Below are 22,309 nucleotides of genomic sequence, written 5' to 3'. Positions count from 1 at the left end.
GCGCCTAAGCCTAAGCCCCACCCCGCCATCCCTAACCTTAACCCACCCGCTATACTTATAATTGGGATGCAGCTGACGCGATTCTGGTGTCAGTCTCCTGATCCAGTTGGGATTCCGTTATCAGCATCTTGACCTCATTCCCCACTATGCCTTGAAAAAGAGTTGCTTACTTGAAAAGAATTTAGAACATTTGTTTGCATTCATTCAATTTCTGGAGGTGTATTCCACTTACTGTACATTTACTTTCTGTCCAGACTGTAATTTGAGCACTGCACAGTTCCAGTAAATATTTTTTTGGACTACATTGTGTTTTATACATTTATGACCTTTTTTTTTTTTTTACATGTATGAACTTTCATTGTTTTTAGCACAATTTAGGGGTATATTTTATATTAAAAATATTTTAATCTACCTTTTTGGAATATTTGTTTCTATGTAATTCCAATATCATTTGGGGAACCCTGGAAAAGAGAAGAAAAATTATCAAAAGGGTTAACTATTAAAAAACCTTGATGTGCATGGGTTTACTCCTATAATAATGAGTATGTAAATACATTGATTGCTGTGGTGATATACTGTATGGTGGAATGAAAGAACCCTTTATAGTATGCGTACTACGAGTATTTACTTTTCATAAGAGTGAGTGGAGTATACCCATGTGCCTTTCTTAAACCTTAATATACTGTAAATGTGCGTACACACGTTGCAACGGGGTGTCGTGGCCGATATTGACTATATTGTGCCCAGAGGCACCCACTATATTTTCTTTTGATGCTGATTCTGAGAACCGTGCACAAGCTTATGCACACATTGCGATATGCATGATGTTTCCGTACGATATGGACTATATAGTCCATATCGCATGGAAAATTGCACCATGTGTATGCACCCAAAGATTTAAAGATACCTTTATAAACAATATCTCCAATTTTGCAGTGTGATTTGGGCACACCCCTTTTGTCCATATATTGTATGTATGACTATTTGGAGTTGGTGGTTCTTTCATCTTGCAAAACACTATTCTCTTAAATTGACATGGGATGGAGTAAAAATTATTTTTCATAAAGGACATACTGTACGACACATGTTTGGTTCTTTCCATTCTTTTCCACATATAAACGATGTTAAACAACAAGAAAACATCTTATTATAGGAGCTGGGAGGAGAACCTTAAGGTGTGTACACAGGGCCGGTGCTAGGGTGTTTGGCGCCTCCCTGCAAACTATAAATTTGCGCCCTCTCTCCATTACTTAATAATGGGACACGCAAGAATTGAAGGCACGTGCTCCAAAAAGGGGTGTGGTCTCACAAGGAAGGGGTGTGCCCAGACAATTTTACCCCCAATTTACATTACACCACACAGTAGCACAATCTTATTCACATTACACCACACGCAGTACTCCTGATTCATATTATACCACATAGCAGTGTCACTTAGTCACTTTACGTCACACAGTAGTACCCCTTATTCAGGGCTTAAAGTGGACCTGGAGAGTTGGTGGAACTACATATTTGTGCCCTAACCCCCATATCATCTAAAGCAACAGTGTGCGCCGAATGCTGCTTATACACACAATAATGCCCAAGTATCAGTGGCGCCTATACACCTAATAATGTCCACGGTAGCAATGCCGCTTATGCACATGCCCGCCGTCTCTGTGCTGCTTATACATATAATAAATGTCCCCCCGTGTGTATATGTATCACACACACACATACATATATACATAGTCATACACACACACATGCAATATATAGCTCTCGTAAACAATACAACTTGGAAGCACACACTTGCAGCAGGAGAATCCATCACAGTAGAAAAGTTTTCAAAGAGTTAAACTCACTTGGCAGAGTCAGGCTGCCCTGAACACAATTCAAGCTCCTGTATCAGCATGTAGAGGCCAGGGGGTGGGCTCAGAAACCGGAGTGCAGGAACGGAGAAGGCTTCATAACACGTCATAAATCATTTCCCAGCAGGAATAGAAAGTGAAAGTGCCGTGGCCAGCCTGTGCGGACGCAGTGAAACCCTTACTGTGTTCTCTGCTACTACTAGGAGGGAGAGGGGGAGGGAGGGGAGATCAGCACCACGGGTGGACTGGACTGTGGAGCCTCATGCTGCCGGCACCACTGCCTGTAGAGTCTGATAGACGCTGTGGCAGATGGCAGCAGCAGTAGTACACAGCAGCAGAGTCTCAGTGCAGGGAGAGCGCCTCTCTGAAGCCGGCGCCTCCCTGCTTTGCAGGCTCTGCTGAGTGGGTTGCGCCGGCTCTGTGTGTACACATGGTGATATCCTTGCTATGCCCGATTTTGACAATGCAATTTCCCTTGAACTCCCCCAGAGCCCAGATAGCACAGATTTTGACTATCTGTACTTTTGATTTTGTCCATGTACGATTTTGACAAACTGCCAATTTTGACTATACTTTGTACTAGATAGTACACTAGATAGTCAAAATTGACTTGCCTGCACAGTCTATCTAGCCTTACGATACCTAGCCCACGGGAGCGCGCATCGGGATCAAATCGGTATCGCAAGCTGCCTAACACCTTGAGATCGATGTGCACTAACTTTCCTTAAGATTTTGACTATATAGTCAAAATCTGACAGATTTATCTCACCGTGTGTACACACCTTAACAGATACTTACCATACTATAATAATGAATGTTTATGGTTAGAATTTTCTTGTTACTTTGTATGCTATATCATTTGAGAGCGGGCCCTTGAGATGAGTTATCATCATTTTCCTTTCTATAAATTTCCAGGCAGAGGCGTAAGGTTCATACCAGGAGTCTGGAGGCAAAATGGTTGTTGGTTGATGTCCCCCTCCCCCTGCTCGCATTCACTACCAACACCCAAATCCCAGCAGCACTCAGACACACACTCCCCATGACCCACATTCAATACCAACACTCCAGCAGCACCCAGACCCAATCTCCTCCTCCAATTAATTACCAACACCCCAGCACACAAGCACTACTTGTTGCTGATCAGGGTCATTTGTTCTTTCTATTTGCTGCTTCCACAGAATCAGCAGAAGCAGCATGTTCCACATGTGTGAGAGGGAAGAGCCAGCAAAGCAGGGAGGGTTCATGTGCTCCAGACTTTGGCCAGTCCCTTTTATGTACATTGGTGTGGGTTGCTTGCTGGAGATACTATACATCCCTTTGCTGGAGTCCATACTGGGGGCCCTGTGAGAGAGAGGACCATGGCACATGCTAATCTATGCACATGGATGCATAAAGATCACCTGCCATTGTCTCCTATATTGACATCCCTGTTTCAAGGTGTTAGCACCTTTAATCACTCTATACTGTATATTTTATACATGCACTTAAAAGAAAATGCAATCTACAAGCATGACACCCTTATATATTTTTCAGGCAAAGAGACCTAACACAACCACCCAAGGGCGTAGCTATCATAGGTGCAGGCAGTGCAGCTGCTATGGGGCCCAGAGCTGACAGGGGCCCACCTTCCCTGTCAAAGTTACATGTTATATACATTTTCACCATTTGGATGTACTGTACATACTGTAGGTGGCCTAATAAACTTTTGCCTTGTGGCCTACAATATATCTAGTAATTCCCTGGAATTGCTCATTGTATTATAGAATAAAATGAACTGGAGGGCATTATAATTTAACATAATATGAACTGGGGCACTGTAGTGTGGCATATAATGAACTGTATGTCACAGGGACGTAACTACCAGAGACAATGAAGATGCTTGCGTCTGGGCTCCAAGCCGTGAATGGGCAGCTGCATCCACAGTAGCACCTGTGTAGTTCACAATGAGATCCAACTGTGAACACTGGGGGTAATTCCAAGTTGATCGCAGCAGGATTTTTGTTAGCAATTGGGCAAAACCATGTGCACTGCAGGGGAGGCAGATATAACATGTGCAGAGAGAGTTAGATTTGGGTGGGGTGTGTTCAATCTGCAATCTAATTTGCATTGTAAAAATAAAGCAGCCAGTATTTACCCTGCACAGAAATAAAATTACCGACCCAAATCTAACTCTTTCTGCACATGTTATATCTGCCTCCCCTGCAGTGCACATGGTTTTGCACAATTGCTATCAAAAATCCTGCTGCGATCAACTTGGAATTACCCCCACTGCTCTTCCAAATTAGCTCTGCGGAGCACCCACTGCTGCTGCAGAGTTAATTGGCTCTGTCCAAGAAGCTATGCAAACAACTGCAATATGGGAAAGGACGGCTCCTGCCTGGTAATGCGCAGTCTGAGCTGCAGCAAGCGACTGTGCAATCGACTCTGCTGCTGGACAGTGAGATAGGACCCACCAGTGAACGCTGATTCTGCATGATGCAGATGGCTGAATCACATTGTAGATTCCACCAGAGCTAGCCCTGCCAATTCACTGCGAGCTCTGGTCACTGTAAACCGGCTGAGAGTGTTAACTATATAATTATGGACGTAGTGTGTGGTTTTTTTTTTTTTGTTTTTTTGGCAGGACGACTTCAGATTGCCTCTGGGCGACTAGGATGAATTTACGCTTATAATGTGAATTGGGATTACTGTGTTGCATAATGTGTACTGACAGCCCTACAATGTGACATAATGTGAACTAAGGCACTAGTATGGTTCATAAAATAAACTAGGGCACTACTATGGGGAATAACATTAACTAAGTAACTACTATGGTCAGAAAATGAACTAGGGCATTACTATGGGGGATAACATTAACAACTGTTGTAGAGGGGTGTCACTCTAGAAGTATTGGTACAGGGGCCCATTCAAAATGCTACTATGGGGCCTACAAAGTTCTGGCAATGGCCCTTCAACAACCTATATATATGACTAACCCTCCCCCCTCACCATTCTTAATACTGTATTCAAAGTAACCAGGTTAAGACATGGACAAAATATTAGCTTTTAACTCCCCAAATCTTTTACACTCAAAGTTTAGGCTGAGGAGGTTTAAGTTCCATCATTCTTATACTCTGTCCTTATACTTTCAGCAGAAGATTGGTTTTATCAAGGGATGCATGAGGTCCTTATTTATATCCCTTTCAGACCGCCAGCTATGAACTCAGGTTATTGGCACATGAGCGTGCATAACCCGTGTTCATGTGCGGTCTGAAAGGTGCCAGGGGAAAAATACCGGGTTGAGTTGTGAAATACTATCTTGTTACCTTATTTTATCCACTGGTTACTTCAGGGATCCACAGACGGAAGGGGAGTCAATGTCCTTTCTCTCAATCTGCACGGATTTAATACAATATCCTTCAATTGTTCAATATGGCTATTAGAGTCAAGAATTTAGACCTGGATTGCAATTAAACTTTGTTTATTTCACTGGAACCGTAGTTGCAGGTACGATGTCTTACTGGTAACCACGCATGACTGTAAGACAACTTAAGGTTATATTACTCTAATACAACTTAACATTATAGGACTCTAATACAACTTAATGTTATGTCACTCAAATACAATGTATGAAAATATTCAGAACTCTGTAATATTTTCAGTTAATAGCAACAACAATACTCTAGACTTCCCAATATTCTCAGATAATGGATACTATAACAATATACTGTCTTATTTCTGCTTCCCGATCAATAGTCTCGGCTAAGCAACAATCACTGACTTTCCGTCCCGCCAGCGCAACCACCCTAAGCTGTTTTGTCTCTCTCAAAGTTCAGCTGATTAAATAGACGTTGGTGCACGTTGGGTACCTTAGGTGGATGTTGTACTAACACCAGGAGGCGGTAGTTTTGCAGTGGGAGTTTTTAAGAAGTGAGATCCCAACAGGATTCCAAGATAGATATGTACAAAGTACTATAGAGAAGCTTCAGGTTAAATGGGGGCTAATATTCTCCTTAAATCCACCCCTTAGGCTAATTCTCTGTGATAGGGTCAATGACCAGCAGAACTGTCTATGCTGCGAGCCTAGTTTGGGCTTACTACCACATTAGTTAATTGCAATATATTATCTTTTTCCTTTTCAGTGTGCTCGTGGTGATGGAGAACCGGCTTGATGAATTACTTAAGGGTAAGCTGCTTTAAGAAAGGAGTTTCTGCAAAGGTCAGTCAATTCTAGGTAGCTGGTTCTATTATTAAGAATACTCCACTATACTGAAGCGATGTTATGAGTTTTCTCTCTCTCTCTCTCTCTTTTCCACCAAGCAAGGTTAGTCGTCTCACTTTATAGCTGAGCGGGGTCGTTAGATTAGATGAATCAGTCTATTTTACTTAGGCAGCTGAGAGATAAAAACGATTTGACTCTGGGTGCTATCTCTTAATAATGGAGGTGTTATGTGAGTGACTGAGTCAGTATCATATACTTGAACAGCTGAGTGATATTTAAGAAGCTGTTTAACTCAAGGTGCTTTTTAATAACTGTGAGGTGTTAGGCTGCTGACTGACTCAGGGTGCATAGCCTGTGAGGATACCATCCTACCTCTCCTGCAGAGTCTCAATATCTTTTTGCTTTAATTTGCCCCACTGGTCTGGGCGTCATTAGATGGCCACCTCTCCGCCCTCTAACCTGTCTCTCTCTCCTGGGGCGTTGATCCTCTAATGCGGCCGCCTCCCCTTCTCCGTCTGGAGCCACCTCCCGGTCTCCGCCTCCTGCACGTCACCAGACCTGTGTCACTCAGTCCGGCGGGCCGCCTTCGCAGCTTCCCCGCTGCTTCCGGACTACAGCGGCTGGGTGCAGCTTGATCCACGGGTAAACCGAGGTAATCGACGGCCGTCTATCACTCACACCAGGTACCCGGTCCTCTCTGCCATGGCGCACTTCAGCTTCTCCTTCACTCTCCTCAGCGGCTCTAACCGCCGCCGCCCGCGCCTCCTGGTTTAAACTGTCCTTTTCCAGTTACCCGGATCTTTCCCGCCGGGACACGAGCCACCCCGAGCGGACACTTGAAAGGTGCTGCTGCAGTAACCCCCGACGTGCCGGCCCGCTCTCTCTCTCCCGCTCCCATGTCACCGAAATGTACAGTTCAGGGGTTAAAACACGGAGGGGTACCATTATAAGAGACACACATTAAATAACTACGTATTTATTAAACATCCTGGTGTAGCTTACTGTGAGGCATCACACACCTCCCCGCTGAAACAATACATGTCCTCATGTTTCTCGCTAACTTGGTCTCTTATAGACCACTTCTATCAGTTTAATAATGGTTTATATCGCATTAAATATCGTGAATCACAATCTATACTATGTCACTCAACATTTTTCTACCATAAGTCATTAAATTATTACAATCGATATTTTACAACTAGCAAGTTACCATCTCTTTTATTATTTACGATTGATATCTAAGAGGCATTTTCCCTCTTGTACTCCTCTCAGAGCGTCTTGAAGGAAGCATTTCGGACACAAACTCAAAGAGGGCCAGGATGTATCCACCCACCACCTTGCCGGCTTTTTGCCCTTCTGTACTTGGAGTAAAATAAAGAATCGGGCAATAAAGACTCATAAGAAAGTCCATCTGTGAATTTGACTCTGGAGTTACTGTGATAGTGTCGATTGGGGGCCCAGGAGCCTCCATAATTTCTCCTGTTTGGTTTGCATAATATGGCCCATGGGGACACAATTTTAATTGATTCCGATGCACTGAACTAGGTTGAAACCCGTCGTCCCGTACTAGGCGGTACACTGGTACGTCATGGTTAGGTTGTTCGATGACGGTATATGGACGAGGTTCCCATTGATAGTCCAACTTACTATGTCGCTGATTGTTTTTCTTCCACACCTTACTTCCTACCCTCAACAAACTAGCTTGTGCCGTGGAATTATAGTGTTCTTCTTGCCGACGCCGTACTATTTCCATTGTTTTATTCACTGAACTTTGAGCCAACTGCAAGCGGCGCTGGTGTTCTTTCACCCAGGTCATTTCGAGGAATGGTTCAGGGTTTGCTTCCAAATTGAATTCGACATCTGCCGGTAACTTCCCTTGTCTTCCGAATAACAGGTAGTAGGGCGTGTATCCGGTGGAGCTGTGTGGGGTATTATTATATAAGAATACCAGCTCGGCTAGTAGTAAGGGCCACTCCACTTGTTGCTGGACCGGAATGGCTCTTAACATGTGTATAAGAGTCTGATTGGTTCATTCACACAAGCCGTTTCCTTGAGGATGATAAGCGGTGGTCTGAAGTTTCTTACATCCATAAAGTGTACACAGTTCGTGAAAGAGTTTAGATGTGAAGGCAGGTCCTTGATCAGTTAACACCTTCGTGGGATACCCGTAAGGCCGTACAAAAGCCCGCCAGAAAATTTCTGCAGTGGTCCTAGCAGTCAGATCTCTTACTGGTAAGGCGACAGCAAATTTGGTGTAATGATCCACGATAGTTATGGCATATTCGTAGCCAGCCTTACTTTTTCCCAATTTCACATGGTCTATTGTAACCAGCTCTAAGGGTTGACTACTAACGATGGGATGAAGCACCGCCTTTTCTGTTGATCGGGGTGGTCGACTCAAATTGCAGGCCGTGCAATTTTTACACCAAGTGTCTACATCCTGATGCATACCGATCAAGTACACCCGTTGCCTCAGATTATCCTCAGTTTTCTTTAGGCCGAAATGACCGGACCGGTCATGGTAGGCTTGTAACACTATTGATATTTTTGAGAGGGGAATAACCACTTGGGTTACTGTTTGATGTGTCTTTGGGTCGATGCTTTTCCGGACCAGTAGACCCTGTCGTAGTCTCAGATGCTCTCGTTGCCGCCACAACTTCACCAATTCCGGTGCATAAGTCTGTCTCTCCCGCTTGGTCAACACTCAGTCCTGCCGCAGTAAAATCTTTAATTGCTGTAGAATGGGGCATTTCTCTTGCCAGCGTTTCCATTCATTAGCGCACGCCGTTTCCAGAAGCGGCTCACTCGTTTCAACCTTTGATACCGTCGAGTGTTGAGTGATCTGTTGTTTTCCAGGTTGGAACGGAGGCAGTTCAACCGTTTCCCACTGATCCGAGGTTTCTGGTTCGGTCTGAGTCGGGAGGCGCGACAAAGCGTCAGCGCTACTGTTACTCCGTCCCGGTCGATAGCGGATACTGAATTGGTAGTTGGCTAACCGTGAATGCCATTGTTGTTCTAAGGCTCCGAGGCGGGCCGTAGCCAGATGGGCTAACGGGTTGCAGTCGGTGTAGGCTGTAAATGGGGTAACGGCCAGATAATCCCTGAATTTTTCCGTGACAGCCCATACTAATGCTAAAAACTCCAATTTAAAAGCGCTATAGTTGGCGTTGTTGCGTTCCGTTTCCCTAAGTCCGCGACTAGCATACGCAATTACTTTCTCCTTTCCATCTTGTACTTGCGCCAACACTGCACCCAAACCCTGCTTGCTGGCATCGGTGTAGAGAATGAAGGGTTGTTGATAGTCCGGGTAGGCTAACAGAGGAGCTTCCATAAGAAACTGCTTCAGATGCTCGAAGGCTTTCTGATGCCGAGTTGTCCAGGTTATCATTCCCCGATCGTTTTTTGATACATCTCTTAACAGTTCGTGTAGCGGAGATGCCACTTTGGCAAAATCCTTCATAAATCGGCGATAGTATCCTACGAATCCCAGAAATCGCCGGACCTCTTTGATAGTCCGGGGAACTGGCCACTCTCGAACTGCTTCGCATTGTCTGGATCAGGAGCCACCCGGTCCGCACTTACAAGATGGCCCATGTAATGGACTTTAGGTTTCTATAGATGACACTTGATAGGATTTAATTTAAGCCCATACTTAGCTAATTGTTGGAACACTTCATGCAGATGCTGCAGATGTTCTGAGTATGATCGGGAAAAGATAATTATATCATCAAGATACAGTAAGACCATTTCGTAGTTTCGGTGACCCAAGCAATGTTCCATAACTCTTTGAAAAGTCGCCGGAGCATTGCATAATCCTAAAGGCATTCGATTAAATTCATGCAAACCCATGGGTGTTGTAAATGCGGTCTTCTCTCTTAATCCTCAGGAGCCATCAGAATTTGCCAATAGCCGCTGGTTAGGTCTAACGTTGAAAAATACTTTGCCGACTTCAGAGCGGTAAGGGACTCTTCAATTCTGGGCAATGGGTATTCATCTTTATGAGTGATCTTGTTTAATTTTCGATAGTCAACGCAGAAGCGCAATTGTCCGTTTTTCTTTTTCACCAACACCATCAGTGCCGCCCAGGGGCTATGGCTCTCTTGTATTACGCCCGTAGCCTTCATATCTTCTAGCATCTTCCGGACGGGTTGGTATAAGGCTGGCACCAATGGTCGATGCCTTTCCTTAATGGGCAGAGCGGCCCCTGTTATAATGCGATGTTTCACCGTGGCAACTGTACCGAAGTCAGTGGGGTTTTGACTAAACGCTTCAGAGTTTTCTTACACCACCTGGAGCGTTCCTTGTTTCTGTTCAAACGGGGTATCTTTATCACCAATTTGGATTTCTTCCCACCAATTTTTATCACTATCACTATGAGCGAGGGTAGTACGTTGGCTTGCCTCTCGTTTTGGATCAATAATATCTTGGAAAGTGGTCCAGGTTAGTTTAGCAATAGCCTGTTGTCGATACAACTTGATTGTATGATTGTAGGGATTCATGATCCGCACAGGGACCCTTCCATTCTCCACTTGGACTAACGCGTGAGCAACTATGAGATTATTTCCGTGGTTTGAACCATACGGTTCTACCAATGCTTCATAGGTCCTTCCTTGTGGTCCACACCTACTCTTACCCCACACAATCATTTCAGAATTTGGTGGTATCTTCACCGGTTTGCCATCGGTGATGCACACTTTTCCCAGATATCCGGCACAGTTTACGAATTTTTGCTGGCTTTGCAGGGTCTTAATAGTTTTCTGAAGTGTACTTTGCTCAGTTAATTCCATCTTCGATAACTCTTTTTGCAGTATAGTGATTGATTCATTGGGGCACCGTTGTAGAATGTTCATTCCCAGAATGATGGGCGTGGCATCTGGGTCGTTGGTATGGGTAATAAGGCACCCTTGCTGTGGAAGAAAAACCTCTCCTATCTGTACATCTGCCTCCCAGTAACCAACACAGATGATGCATAGTCCATTGCTGGCCATCAATTGGAGCCAAGAAGGAGGAGGCATCATCAATTGATCTTTGCCCCAATGTTGCCGAAACGTGGAAAGCTGAATAGTGGTTATTTGTGATCTGGTGTCTAACATGGCAGTCGTTTCTATACCATTAATTGAAATTGGAATATTGGGACACCGACCAACATACTGAGGCCACCATTCATCCGGATTTGGATCTATTCTGTTGAGTCCCCCCGAGGCTCGGTCTCCAACCTCGGGGCATTGGAGTTTAAAGGCTCCCGTAGGTTGCATTGACGCTCAACATGTCCTGGTCTTTGACATTGACGGCAAATGGGCCGTCCCTGGCTGTCGAACCTATCTGTGGATCGTCTCCCTCCTCTCGGAGGTGGGGCCCTCCAATCACTAGAGGTTCTTCGCCTTTCTCTTGACCATCGTGTCGCCATAGGAGTCTCATTTGGTCTATTGGTATTGGTTAAATTCCGCACCTCTTTGCAAACTTCCATCATGCCTACCATTAATTCTTCCATTTGACATCGGAGGGTCTGCATGGGATCTGGTATGGGAGTTTGAAGATTTTGAACGGCAGAATCCATATTTTTGAATAACTTTGGTAGAGGGGTGGCGGTATTTCCACCTGACGGTGGCGCCTCCTGAAATCCAGGCATCTCTGGGAAACTTGCATGCGGCGCTGGCCTTGTTCCAACTACTTTAATGGCTACTTCTTTGAAATCAAGAAAAGATTGTGCAGGTTGTTGAAGTCTCAGCAATCGTAACTGTGCTCGTATACTTTCGCCGCCGGCCCCTTCAATAAGCTGAGTGACCAGCGTTTCATCCACATTTCGTATTTCCCGAGCATCAATAACTTGAATAGCTTTCAAAAATTCCTGTAAACTCAGAGCGAAATCCCGTAAAGTTTCAGTGTGGAATTGCTTACGGGCATAAAATCTCATTTTTAGTTCAGACATCATTTGGACCCCAAAGGTAGTGGCTAATCTTTGTAGAATCTGGTCAGTTTTCTTTCTTTCCTCCTCTGGCCAGGATCTGACTTCCCTAAGGGCAGACTCCTTCAGTTGTCGCATCAATATTTCTACCTTCTGTTGTTCACTAAGTGGGTAAAGGCGAAACATAGAGTTCATGCGATGTTTAAATTCAGCCAACGTATTTCCATCCAACCCCTGTGCATCCCCCGAATACGTGGGAAGCCACGGGGCTCCGAAGTAATAAGGCAGAGTGATTGGATTCATTTGTGCCATTCTTGGTGCACTATCAGTATCACTATTGGAGGTGTCCGGCCCCAGTTCCTGTTCACGGGACATTTCTCCTGCTCCGGCCTGTGGATCCTGTTCGTGACACCAATAAAATGGGAAATACTATCTTGTTACCTTATTTTATTCACCGGTTACTTCAGGGATCCACAGGGATGCATGAGGTCCTTATTTATATCCCTTTCAGACCGCCAGCTATGAACTCAGGTTATTGGCACATGAGCATGCATAACCCGTGTTCATATGCGGTCTGAAAGGTGCCAGGGGAAAAATACCGGGTTGAGTTGTGAAATACTATCTTGTTACCTTATTTTATTCACTGGTTACTTCAGGGATCCACAGACGGAAGGGGAGTCAATGTCCTTTCTCTCAATCTGCACGGATTTAATACAATATCCTTCAATTGTTCAATATGGCTATTAGAGTCAAGAATTTAGACCTGGATTGCAATTAAACTTTGTTTATTTCACTGGAACCGTAGTTGCAGGTACGATGTCTTACTGGTAACCACGCTTGACTGTAATACAACTTAAGGTTATATGACTCTAATACAACTTAACATTATAGGACTCTAATACAACTTAATGTTATGTCACTCGAATACAACGTATGAAAATATTCAGAACTCTGTAATATTTCCAGTTAATAGCAACAACAATACTCTAGACTTCACAATATTCTCAGATAATGGATACTATAACAATATACTGTCTTATTTCTGCTTCCCGATCAATAGTCTCGGCTAAACAACAATCACTGACTTTCCGTCCCGCCAGCGCAACCACCCTAAGCTGTTTTGTCTCTCTCAAAGTTCAGCTGATTAAATAGACGTTGGTGCACGTTGGGTACCTTAGGTGGATGTTGTACTAACACCAGGAGGCGGTAGTTTTGCAGTGGGAGTTTTTAAGAAGTGAGATCCCAACAGGATTCCAAGATAGATATGTACAAAGTACTATAGAGAGGCTTCAGGTTAAATGGGGGCTAATATTCTCCTTAAATCCACCCCTTAGGCTAATTCTCTGTGATAGGGTCAATGACCAGCTGAACTGTCTATGCTGCGAGCCTAGTTTGGGCTTACTACCACATTAGTTAATTGCAATATATTATCTTTTTCCTTTTTAGTGTGCTCGTGGTGATGGATTACTTAAGGGTAAGCTGCTTTAAGAAAGGAGTTTCTGCAAAGGTCAGTCAACTCTAGGTAGCTGGTTCTATTATTAAGAATACTCCACTATACTGAAGCAATGTTATGAGTTTTCTCTCTCTCTCTCTCTTTTCCACCAAGCAAGGTTAGTCGTCTCACTTTATAGCTGAGCGGGGTCGTTAGATTAGATGAATCAGTCTATTTTACTTAGGCAGCTGAGAGATAAAAACGATTCGACTCTGGGTGCTGTCTCTTAATAATGGAGGTGTTATGTGAGTGACTGAGTCAGTATCATATACTTGAACAGCTGAGTGATATTTAAGAAGCTGTTTAACTCAAGGTGCTTTTTAATAACTGTGAGGTGTTAGGCTGCTGACTGACTCAGGGTGCATAGCCTGTGAGGATACCATCCTACCTCTCCTGCAGAGTCTCAACATCTTTTTGCTTTAATTTGCCCCACTGGTCTGGGCATCATTAGATGGCCACCTCTCCGCACTCTAACCTGTCTCTCTCTCCTGGGGTGTTGATCCTCTAATGCGGCCGCCTCCCCTTCTCCATCTGGAGCCACCTCCCGGTCTCCGCCTCCTGCACGTCACCAGACCTGTGTCACTCAGTCCGGCGGGCCGCCTTCGCAGCTTCCCCGCTGCTTCCGGACTACAGCGGCTGGGTGCAGCTTGATCCACGGGTAAACCGAGGGAATCGACGGCCGTCTATCACTCACACCAGGTACCCGGTCCTCTCTGCCACGGCGCACTTCAGCTTCTCCTTCACTCTCCTCAGCGGCTCTAACCGCCGCCGCCCGCGCCTCCTGGTTTAAACTGTCCTTTTCCAGTTCCCCGGATCTTTCCCGCCGGGGACACGAGCCACCCCGAGCGGACACTTGAAAGGTGCTGCTGCAGTAACCCCCTATGTGCCGGCCCGCTCTCTCTCTCCCACTCCCATGTCACCGCAATGTACAGTTCAGGGGTTAAAACACGGAGGGGTACCATTATAAGAGACATACATTAAATAACTACGTATTTATTAAACATCCTGGTGTAGCTTACTGTGAGGCATCACAGAGTCACCTGGTATTTAAACCCTGGTAGCAAGCAGGGTTGAAGTCGTGTTCAACCGGGCTTGCTGTGTGGTGTGAACGGGTGCCGGGTCGATGAGACCCGTTTCCCGTTCACTATGTGTGTACGGGCAGCGCTTGGAAATCCTGTGATCTCCAAAGCCACAGACAGCGGCGGTGGGGTGCCTGAGATGCAGGGACGGATTATAGGAGGGGCAATAGGGGCGGTAATCCCGGGGCCCCCACACATTAGGGCCCCCCACACAATTGACTACTGACTGCCTAAGCCACACCTGTTGACTGCCTCAATCTGCCTCCGGGACCATGGCGCTGCCTCTCTGTCTCCTCTTTGAGTCCTTGGCAGAGTCAGGGAAGTGCTCTCAGCGGGACTTCGGATGCAGCCGCCTCAGACTTCCCCAAGCTGTCGTCAGTTCACATACTGGCCAGAACTCTCCACGCAGTGCAGCTCTGTTCCCTCACACTGACGCCTCCTCCCTCTGACAGGAGACCCGGCCAGCACAGCTACGCTCTCAAGGAATCCCTCAGTAATGGTCAGTGAGTCCCTCAGTAATAACCAGTGAGTCACCTTTTTATAAAATCTCTAGGGTTTCAGATGTCTCCTGCCGTAGTTGTTGTTTTCACTGACTCCTAACAGTCCCACACAGCTGGAGCAGCTGGGGGAAGCAGGAGGGGAGGGGGGTTGAGAAGCATGAATATTCCTCCTGCCGTCCCATGTCATTTCTCCAGATGCTTTTTATATACAGTTTATATGTGTGTGTGTGTGTGTGTGTGTGTGTGTGTGTGTGTGTGTGTGTGTGTGTGTACAACTTTGGGTTTTTTATTGATAGGGGCCCCCACAAGTGTGTTGCCCAGGGGCCCCCACAGACCTTAATCTGGCCCTGCTGAGACGGGTCGCATCCTGGGAGCTCCGGTATCAGGTTCCCGAGTGCGACCCACCTCAGGCAGTGTGGAAGGGGTATAAGTGTATGGATCTATGAAGAGGAAATACCAATAATATCACTGCAGCTTCATAGATTTCATATACAAATATGACCCTGTTTTGTGCTGCATATAATGGGGTGGTCTTCTGTATACCGGCGGTCGGGCTCCCGGCGCTCAGTATACCGGCGCCGGGAGCCCGACCGCCGGCATACCGACACTTATTTTCCCTCGTTGGGGTCCACGACCCCCATAGAGGGAGAATAAAATAGTGTGGCGCGCGTAGCGCGCCACCGTGCCCGTAGCGTGGCGAGCGCAGCGAGCCCGCAAGGGGCTCATTTGCGCTCGCCACACTGTCGGTCATCCGGCGGTCGGGCTCCCGGCGCCGGTATGCTGGGCGCCGGGAGCCCGACCGCCGGCCAGCCGTAGTGAACCCATATAATGAAGTGAGCAGGTCAGATTTCCATTTTGACATTTCTGTAGATGAATTGCAGATTAATGCTGTATGATCTATTTTATCTTATCTTCATATTTTATATCTGCACATTTAATTTTGATGTTAAGTGGCACTTCCAGCATAAGAGTGAGTAAGGAGTTGATGTAGGATAATGATTTGGGTTTGCTTGGGTCATTTCACATAGTATGCATAGCAAATAAAAACTAAATGTGCTTCAAAATAAGATTTTATATTTTTTATTGCCAAGTTTTACAGTTGGGCACATATGGCGTCAAAGTACAGTCTTCCTACTGATCGCAGAACGTTCTGATGTATCTGGTATAAACACTCAATTTTGATCAATCTGGCAATCATTTCCTGTTACATTTGATTCAGGGAAAAGTGTTTGCAGCAGGAGAATCTTTAATTCTATAATCTGTTAATCAGTTTTAATAAGTCACACATAGCTACGTGATATAAAGCGCTGTTTACTGCAATAACACATTCTAAAAATAGAAATGGAACAGCATCTAGCATATAAACATGACATTGAACTGTTCGTACACAGGCTGTCATAGAGATTCCTTTGACCATGTGTATCTTTATGTTGGTATGTAAAGCACTGTGAATATGTTGAGAACATTGATCTAGACTTATTAAACTACAAAGAATTGCAATAAAACCACCAATTATCTTTTCCAATATAAATGATTCTTTATGTGCTTAGCAACAAAATATCAATCTGTACCAGAATGAAAGCATTTGACCATAGTTTGTCAGCAAGTTCACTATTATCTTACAACAAATGTTTAATTAATGAATGTTTATAGCTCTGTTAAATCAATCACATAGGCTGACTTGGTCCTTAATGGATTAACCCTGACAAGGTGTACATTATCTATGGCCTGTCAGCAAACACTGGGAGGAAAGCGACAGACTGATTGCAGTTGTTAAATGGATGATCGACCAATATACACAATGGATAAGATATAAATAGATGAGGGGGCTTAATCTATTTCATACTTGCCTACCTGACCCTCTCCATGAGGGAGAAAATGCTCTGTTCCTGGACTTTCCTGGTAATGTATGATTGCCATCACCTGTGGTGAAACACCTTTCTTATCAATTAACTAGCTCACCACAGGTGATGGCAATCATACATTACCAGGAAAGTGCAGGAACAGAAAATTTTCTCCCTCATGGAGAGGGTCAGGTAGGCAAGTATGATCCATTTGTGTTCAAAGTTATTGTTATATTTCAACAGAAATAGGTAAGTGTATACTATACCCCTGCTAGGGGATTTAAGTGGAATAGATTACAGGTATATGGGCACATTTTAATACATATATACGTTAAATATCCATTCTTTTGGTATTGGGTTGAAAATCCCTTAAAGAAAAACATCTTTATGGTCTTTAAAGCGCCAATCTCATGCACTTGCAATTGTTGGTTAAGATGTTATGGAGGCGGGTTATGGATAAATGGGTCGACAGTCATATGGTGGACCCATGCCTAGGTCGACACCAAATAGTCAGCATGCCAAAGGTCGACAAAGTTAAAAGGTTGACATGGAAATGGTTGACACATGAAAAGTTCAATATGAGTTTTTAATTTTTTCGGTGTTAAAATGCTCCTTTTAACACATGGACCCCCAATTAGTGTCCCCGCGTCCCCTCGCAAGGCAAGGTTCCTTGCTTCGATCGGCACAGGTCCCAACTGTAGTCCATGTGGATAGTAAACAATGAAATAGTCCTAAATATGAAAAAGAATTCCAAAAAACTCATGTCAACCTTGTCACATGTCAACCATTATCACGTCGTCCTTTTGTCCATGTTGACCATATGCCTGTCGACAATTTGGTGTCAACCTATTAAACATCGACCTATCATCCGTTTTCCTTTGAGTAGTTGGTGTTTCTCCTGATTGTACGTGAGAAGCTGCTTTGACCAGAATCATTGCGCAATATATACCATACCCCTCATGTTTGCTTTGCATGTACTGTAGCATAGCATCTTAATATTAAATGACATTATTTTTGTGTTGATACAGTATTTTTGGTTAAGATAAGACACACTAAATCTGTCCCTGTCTTTATATTCTCATGGCTAATTTTGGTTTATGTAAAGTGGAATGAGGACATACTTTTTAGAACTTTGAATTATTTATTATTCATTTTTAACTTTTCTCTTGGCTTAAGTCCTGGTGACTGTGCAGTAGCTGTGGATCTACAAAACCCAGTATGTAAGCTTCATGTGTCCTCATACACCTATCCTTTTGTGCCATATGATGCGAGACACCTGGCGCTACTTAGACACTGCAAAGGTTAGAAAGTCCCATAATTTACGTACTTGATCCTAAACTTTGCATCTATTTGCATCGTATATGCATGTAAATTCACTTTTATTGTACTAGGTGCTTTGAATTAGCATTTTTGTCATAAAGAAATTTGGAATAAAGTCACAATACGCATAGCAATGTGTGGCATGAGGCATGGCGAGGACCATTCGTATCAGACCCCTGTCTTTTGTCTTTTTACCCAGATTAACGACTGTGGCACACAGAAGCTGCATTAAGTGCCATAGTCAATATTTAGGGTCCCTCTGCATTGTAATTTTGTCACATTAGTGATGCCAATAACGCATATTTTGTGAAACAGTCTCTGGCTTTGCTAAATTACAAAGACTGTGACACAACAGGCTGTTTTGTAAAATTTGGGTATATATCCCAATTATATAATTAATAGAGATGTGTGGCGGGCACATTTCAGGTTTTGGTTTTGGATCTGGATCCCGACTCGTGTTTTTGGCCTGGATCGGTTTTGCCAAAACCACCCATTTAGGTTTTGGTTTTGGATCTGGTTGATTTAAAAAACAACAACATAAAACAGCTAAAATCACAGAATTTGGAGGTAATTTTGTTCCTACGGTATTATTAACCTCAATAACATTCATGTCCACTCATTTCCAGTCTATTCTGAACACCTCACACCTCACAATATTGTTTTTAGGCCAAAAGGTTGTACCAAGGTCACTGGATGACTAAGCTAAGCAAAACAAGTGGGCGGTACAAACACCTGGCCCATCTAAGAGTGGCACTGCAGTGTCAGACATGATGCCAGTTTTAAAAACTAGGCCCCAAAGAGCACATAATGCAAAGAAGAAAAAGAGATGCAATGAGGTAGCTGGATGACTAAGCTAAGCGTGGCCCAAGTGGGTGGCACAAACACCTGGCCTATATAGGAGTGGCACTGCAGTGTCAGACAGTATGGCACTTTTAAAAACTAGGCCTCAAAGAGCACATAATGCAAAGAAGAAAAAAAAAGAGGTGCAATGAGGATGCTGGATGACTAAGCTAAGCGACACAAGTGGACAGTACAAACACCTGGCCCATCTAAGAGCGGCACTGCAGTGTCAGACAGGGTGGAACTTTTAAAAACTAAGCCCCAAAGAGCACATAATGCAAAGAAGAAAAAGAGGTGCTGTGAGATAGCTGGATGACCATGCTTAGCGGCCCAAGTGGACGGCACAAACACCTGACCCATCTAGGAGTGGCACTGCAGTGTCAGACACGATGGCAGTTTTAAAAACTAGGCCCCAAAGAGCACATAATGCAAAGAAAAAAAGAGGTGCAAGATGGAATTGTCCTTATGCCCTCCCACCCACCCTTATGTTGTGTAAACAGGACATGCACACTTTAAAAAATCAATCATTTCAGCGACAGGGTCTGCCACATGACTGTGGCTGAAATGATTGGTTTGTATGGGCCCCCACCAAAAAAGAAGCAATTAATCTCTCCTTGCACAAACTGGCTCTACAGTAGCAAGTTGTCGTCATCATTCTCAGATTCCCCCCATACCTTCAGTGTTTATAGCCTCATCCTCACAGAGAAATAATTTTCAAACAAGCAAAACCACATCATTTATGTGTCAGTGGACTGCTTACGCTATTACCCAAAGTTTCTGAACTTGACAATGACTTATGATGAATGCCCTGCAGGTGACAAACAAGGGAGGATGTTCCAAGGTGGTTAACGTCCTTACCTTACATATTATGTATTGACAAAGGTCCGGATTTGTGGAGAAATAATTCCACACTGAAGAGGTGGCTTTTTTGGTATTTTGTCCAGGCATGACAATGGTCTTTTACATCCCATGGCCAAGAACTGTCTCCTCTGGTGCCTTATTCAAACAAACCACATCACCATCAGAATCCTCATCGTCAACTTCCTCCACAGTGCCAGCTACACCCATATCCTCCTCATCCTGGTGTACTTCTACAGTGACATCCTCAATCTCAATATCAGCAACTGGACTGACGGTGCTCCTCCCAGCACTTGCAGCTGGCATTCAAATGGTGTTGGGAGCCTCCTCTTCCCATACAGTGTTGTGAAGGTCAGGCCTAGACATCGCAACCGTGGACAGTGCCAGTACCCCTGTATTTTCTCAACACCCCTGTAATTTTACAGCATACAAGACTGGATCCGTGTACATTGATTTTCACTGCAACCTAGAATTATTACAGCATAAAAGAATAGGCCAGTGTACATTGATTTTCACTGCACCCTAGAATTATTACAGCATACAAGACAGGGCCAGTGTACATTGATTTTCACTGCTCCCTAGAATTATTACAGTATACAAGACAGGGCCAGTTTACATTGATTTTCACTGCATCCTAGAATTATTACAGCATACAAGACAGGCCTAGTGTTCACTGATTTTCACTGCACCCCTGAATTTTTATTGCATACAGGCCCAGTGTAATGTTATTTGAACAGCAACACCCCTATATTTTACAGCATACACAGTGTGCTTATAATGTTTAACAACTGCACCTCTGACTTTTTGCAACATAAGGGGCCAGGCAGCACCCCTATGTTTTACAGCATACTGGAGGACAGTGCCCCTGCACCCTGTACAACACAGTGACAGCCAAGACAGCAACACCCAAGTACAGCTGCAGCACATGAAACACCAGTGACAGCTAGAGACAGACAGGACAGCACCCCTAACACAGCACAGGTACACCACAGTGACTGCAGCAGCACCGCTACAGAGTACACACTAACCCCACCCTATGCCACCACCCACAGAGAGAGACAAAGGTCTGTCTCCCTCACTCTCAAAGTCCGGAGTGAAATGGCGGCGACGCGCGGCTGTTTATATGGGATCCAAATCCAGCAAGAATCCAACAGCGGGATGATGATGTTTTGCCTCATTCTGGTTTCAGGGTCTGGCGGGAAGTCCTGAGCCGGGCTCATAACCGAGCTCGGACCGTGAAGTTCGGGTGGTTCGGTTCTCAGGGAACCGAACCCGCTCATCTCTAATAATTAACAATGCAAGGAACAGTATGTCATCAAACTCAAAGGGCATGATTCTGAGGTGGGAGTAAAGCTAAAAAGAGGAAGTAACTGTGCATATTTGCAAAACCATACTGGACTGCAGGAGGGGCAGAAGTAAACTGTGCAGAGAGATTGAGATGTGAGAGGGGTGTGTCCAAACTCAAAACTAAATTGCAGTGTAAAAATAAAGCTGCCCAGTGCTTGTGGCTACATGCAAAAGCAGCCTGTATTTACGTACCTTGCATGCAAAAAATAAAAAATGTATTGCACTTCTTGCACTGTAACATGGTTTGTCCAGGTGCACTGTTACTCAGATTCATGCCCAATATATTAAACACTTTATATAAGTTACTAGTAGGTGAGCAAGCACTGCTAGGTGAGCAAGCCCAGGTGGTGAAACGTACGTCTAGCAACGGCCTGACGCACGGACTCCTGACTGCAGGGGGAGCCGTGATTAGCAGCAGCAATCTACAGTGATCGAGCGGCTAGGATCGACTGAATCCGGGGATACCACGGTCAGCAGCGGTGATTTACAGCGACCTGCGGTTTGGACTAAACAACCTGGTATTCCCTCAACCTTTCCCCCCCCCCTTTTTTCCCCCTCCGCGGACGGCACTTGGTCTCCGGTGGCGCATCCAGACCCTGCAAGGCAATAAGCACCAGGGTCCGCCTAACACCACATACGGCTTCACAAGCTGCGGTCCTTCTTTTCTTTTACTCTACGGCACAGCCCACGATCCTACTCTCATCTGTCCTCCGCTCATTTGATGAGGTCAGACAGCAGATGGGATCAGTGAACTGGAGTGCCTACTGCTCTATTACAGTCCTATACCTAATAGGTATTGTCCTTGTATGCTTTCTATTGAACAGGTATCAACCTTTCAAAGCAATATGGCAACGATCAAAGCCTAACCATTTTGCATATATTAATGCTTGAGATACCATTTAGTCTGTGCCCACAAAGATACATATTATAACCATTCTTTATAGTAACAATATCCATTAAGAGTAATTTTGGTGTGGGAAATTGCAGTATAAATAAAAACTGTTTATTCCAAGGATAAGGATTACTTGTGTGTTTAACACTTAATTTCACCCTGGGGACTATATGCCAGGGAC

The sequence above is a fragment of the Pseudophryne corroboree genome, chromosome 8 (assembly GCF_028390025.1).
Source record: "Pseudophryne corroboree isolate aPseCor3 chromosome 8, aPseCor3.hap2, whole genome shotgun sequence".
NCBI lineage: Eukaryota > Metazoa > Chordata > Amphibia > Anura > Myobatrachidae > Pseudophryne > Pseudophryne corroboree.
This window is presented reverse-complemented; position numbering follows the sequence as displayed.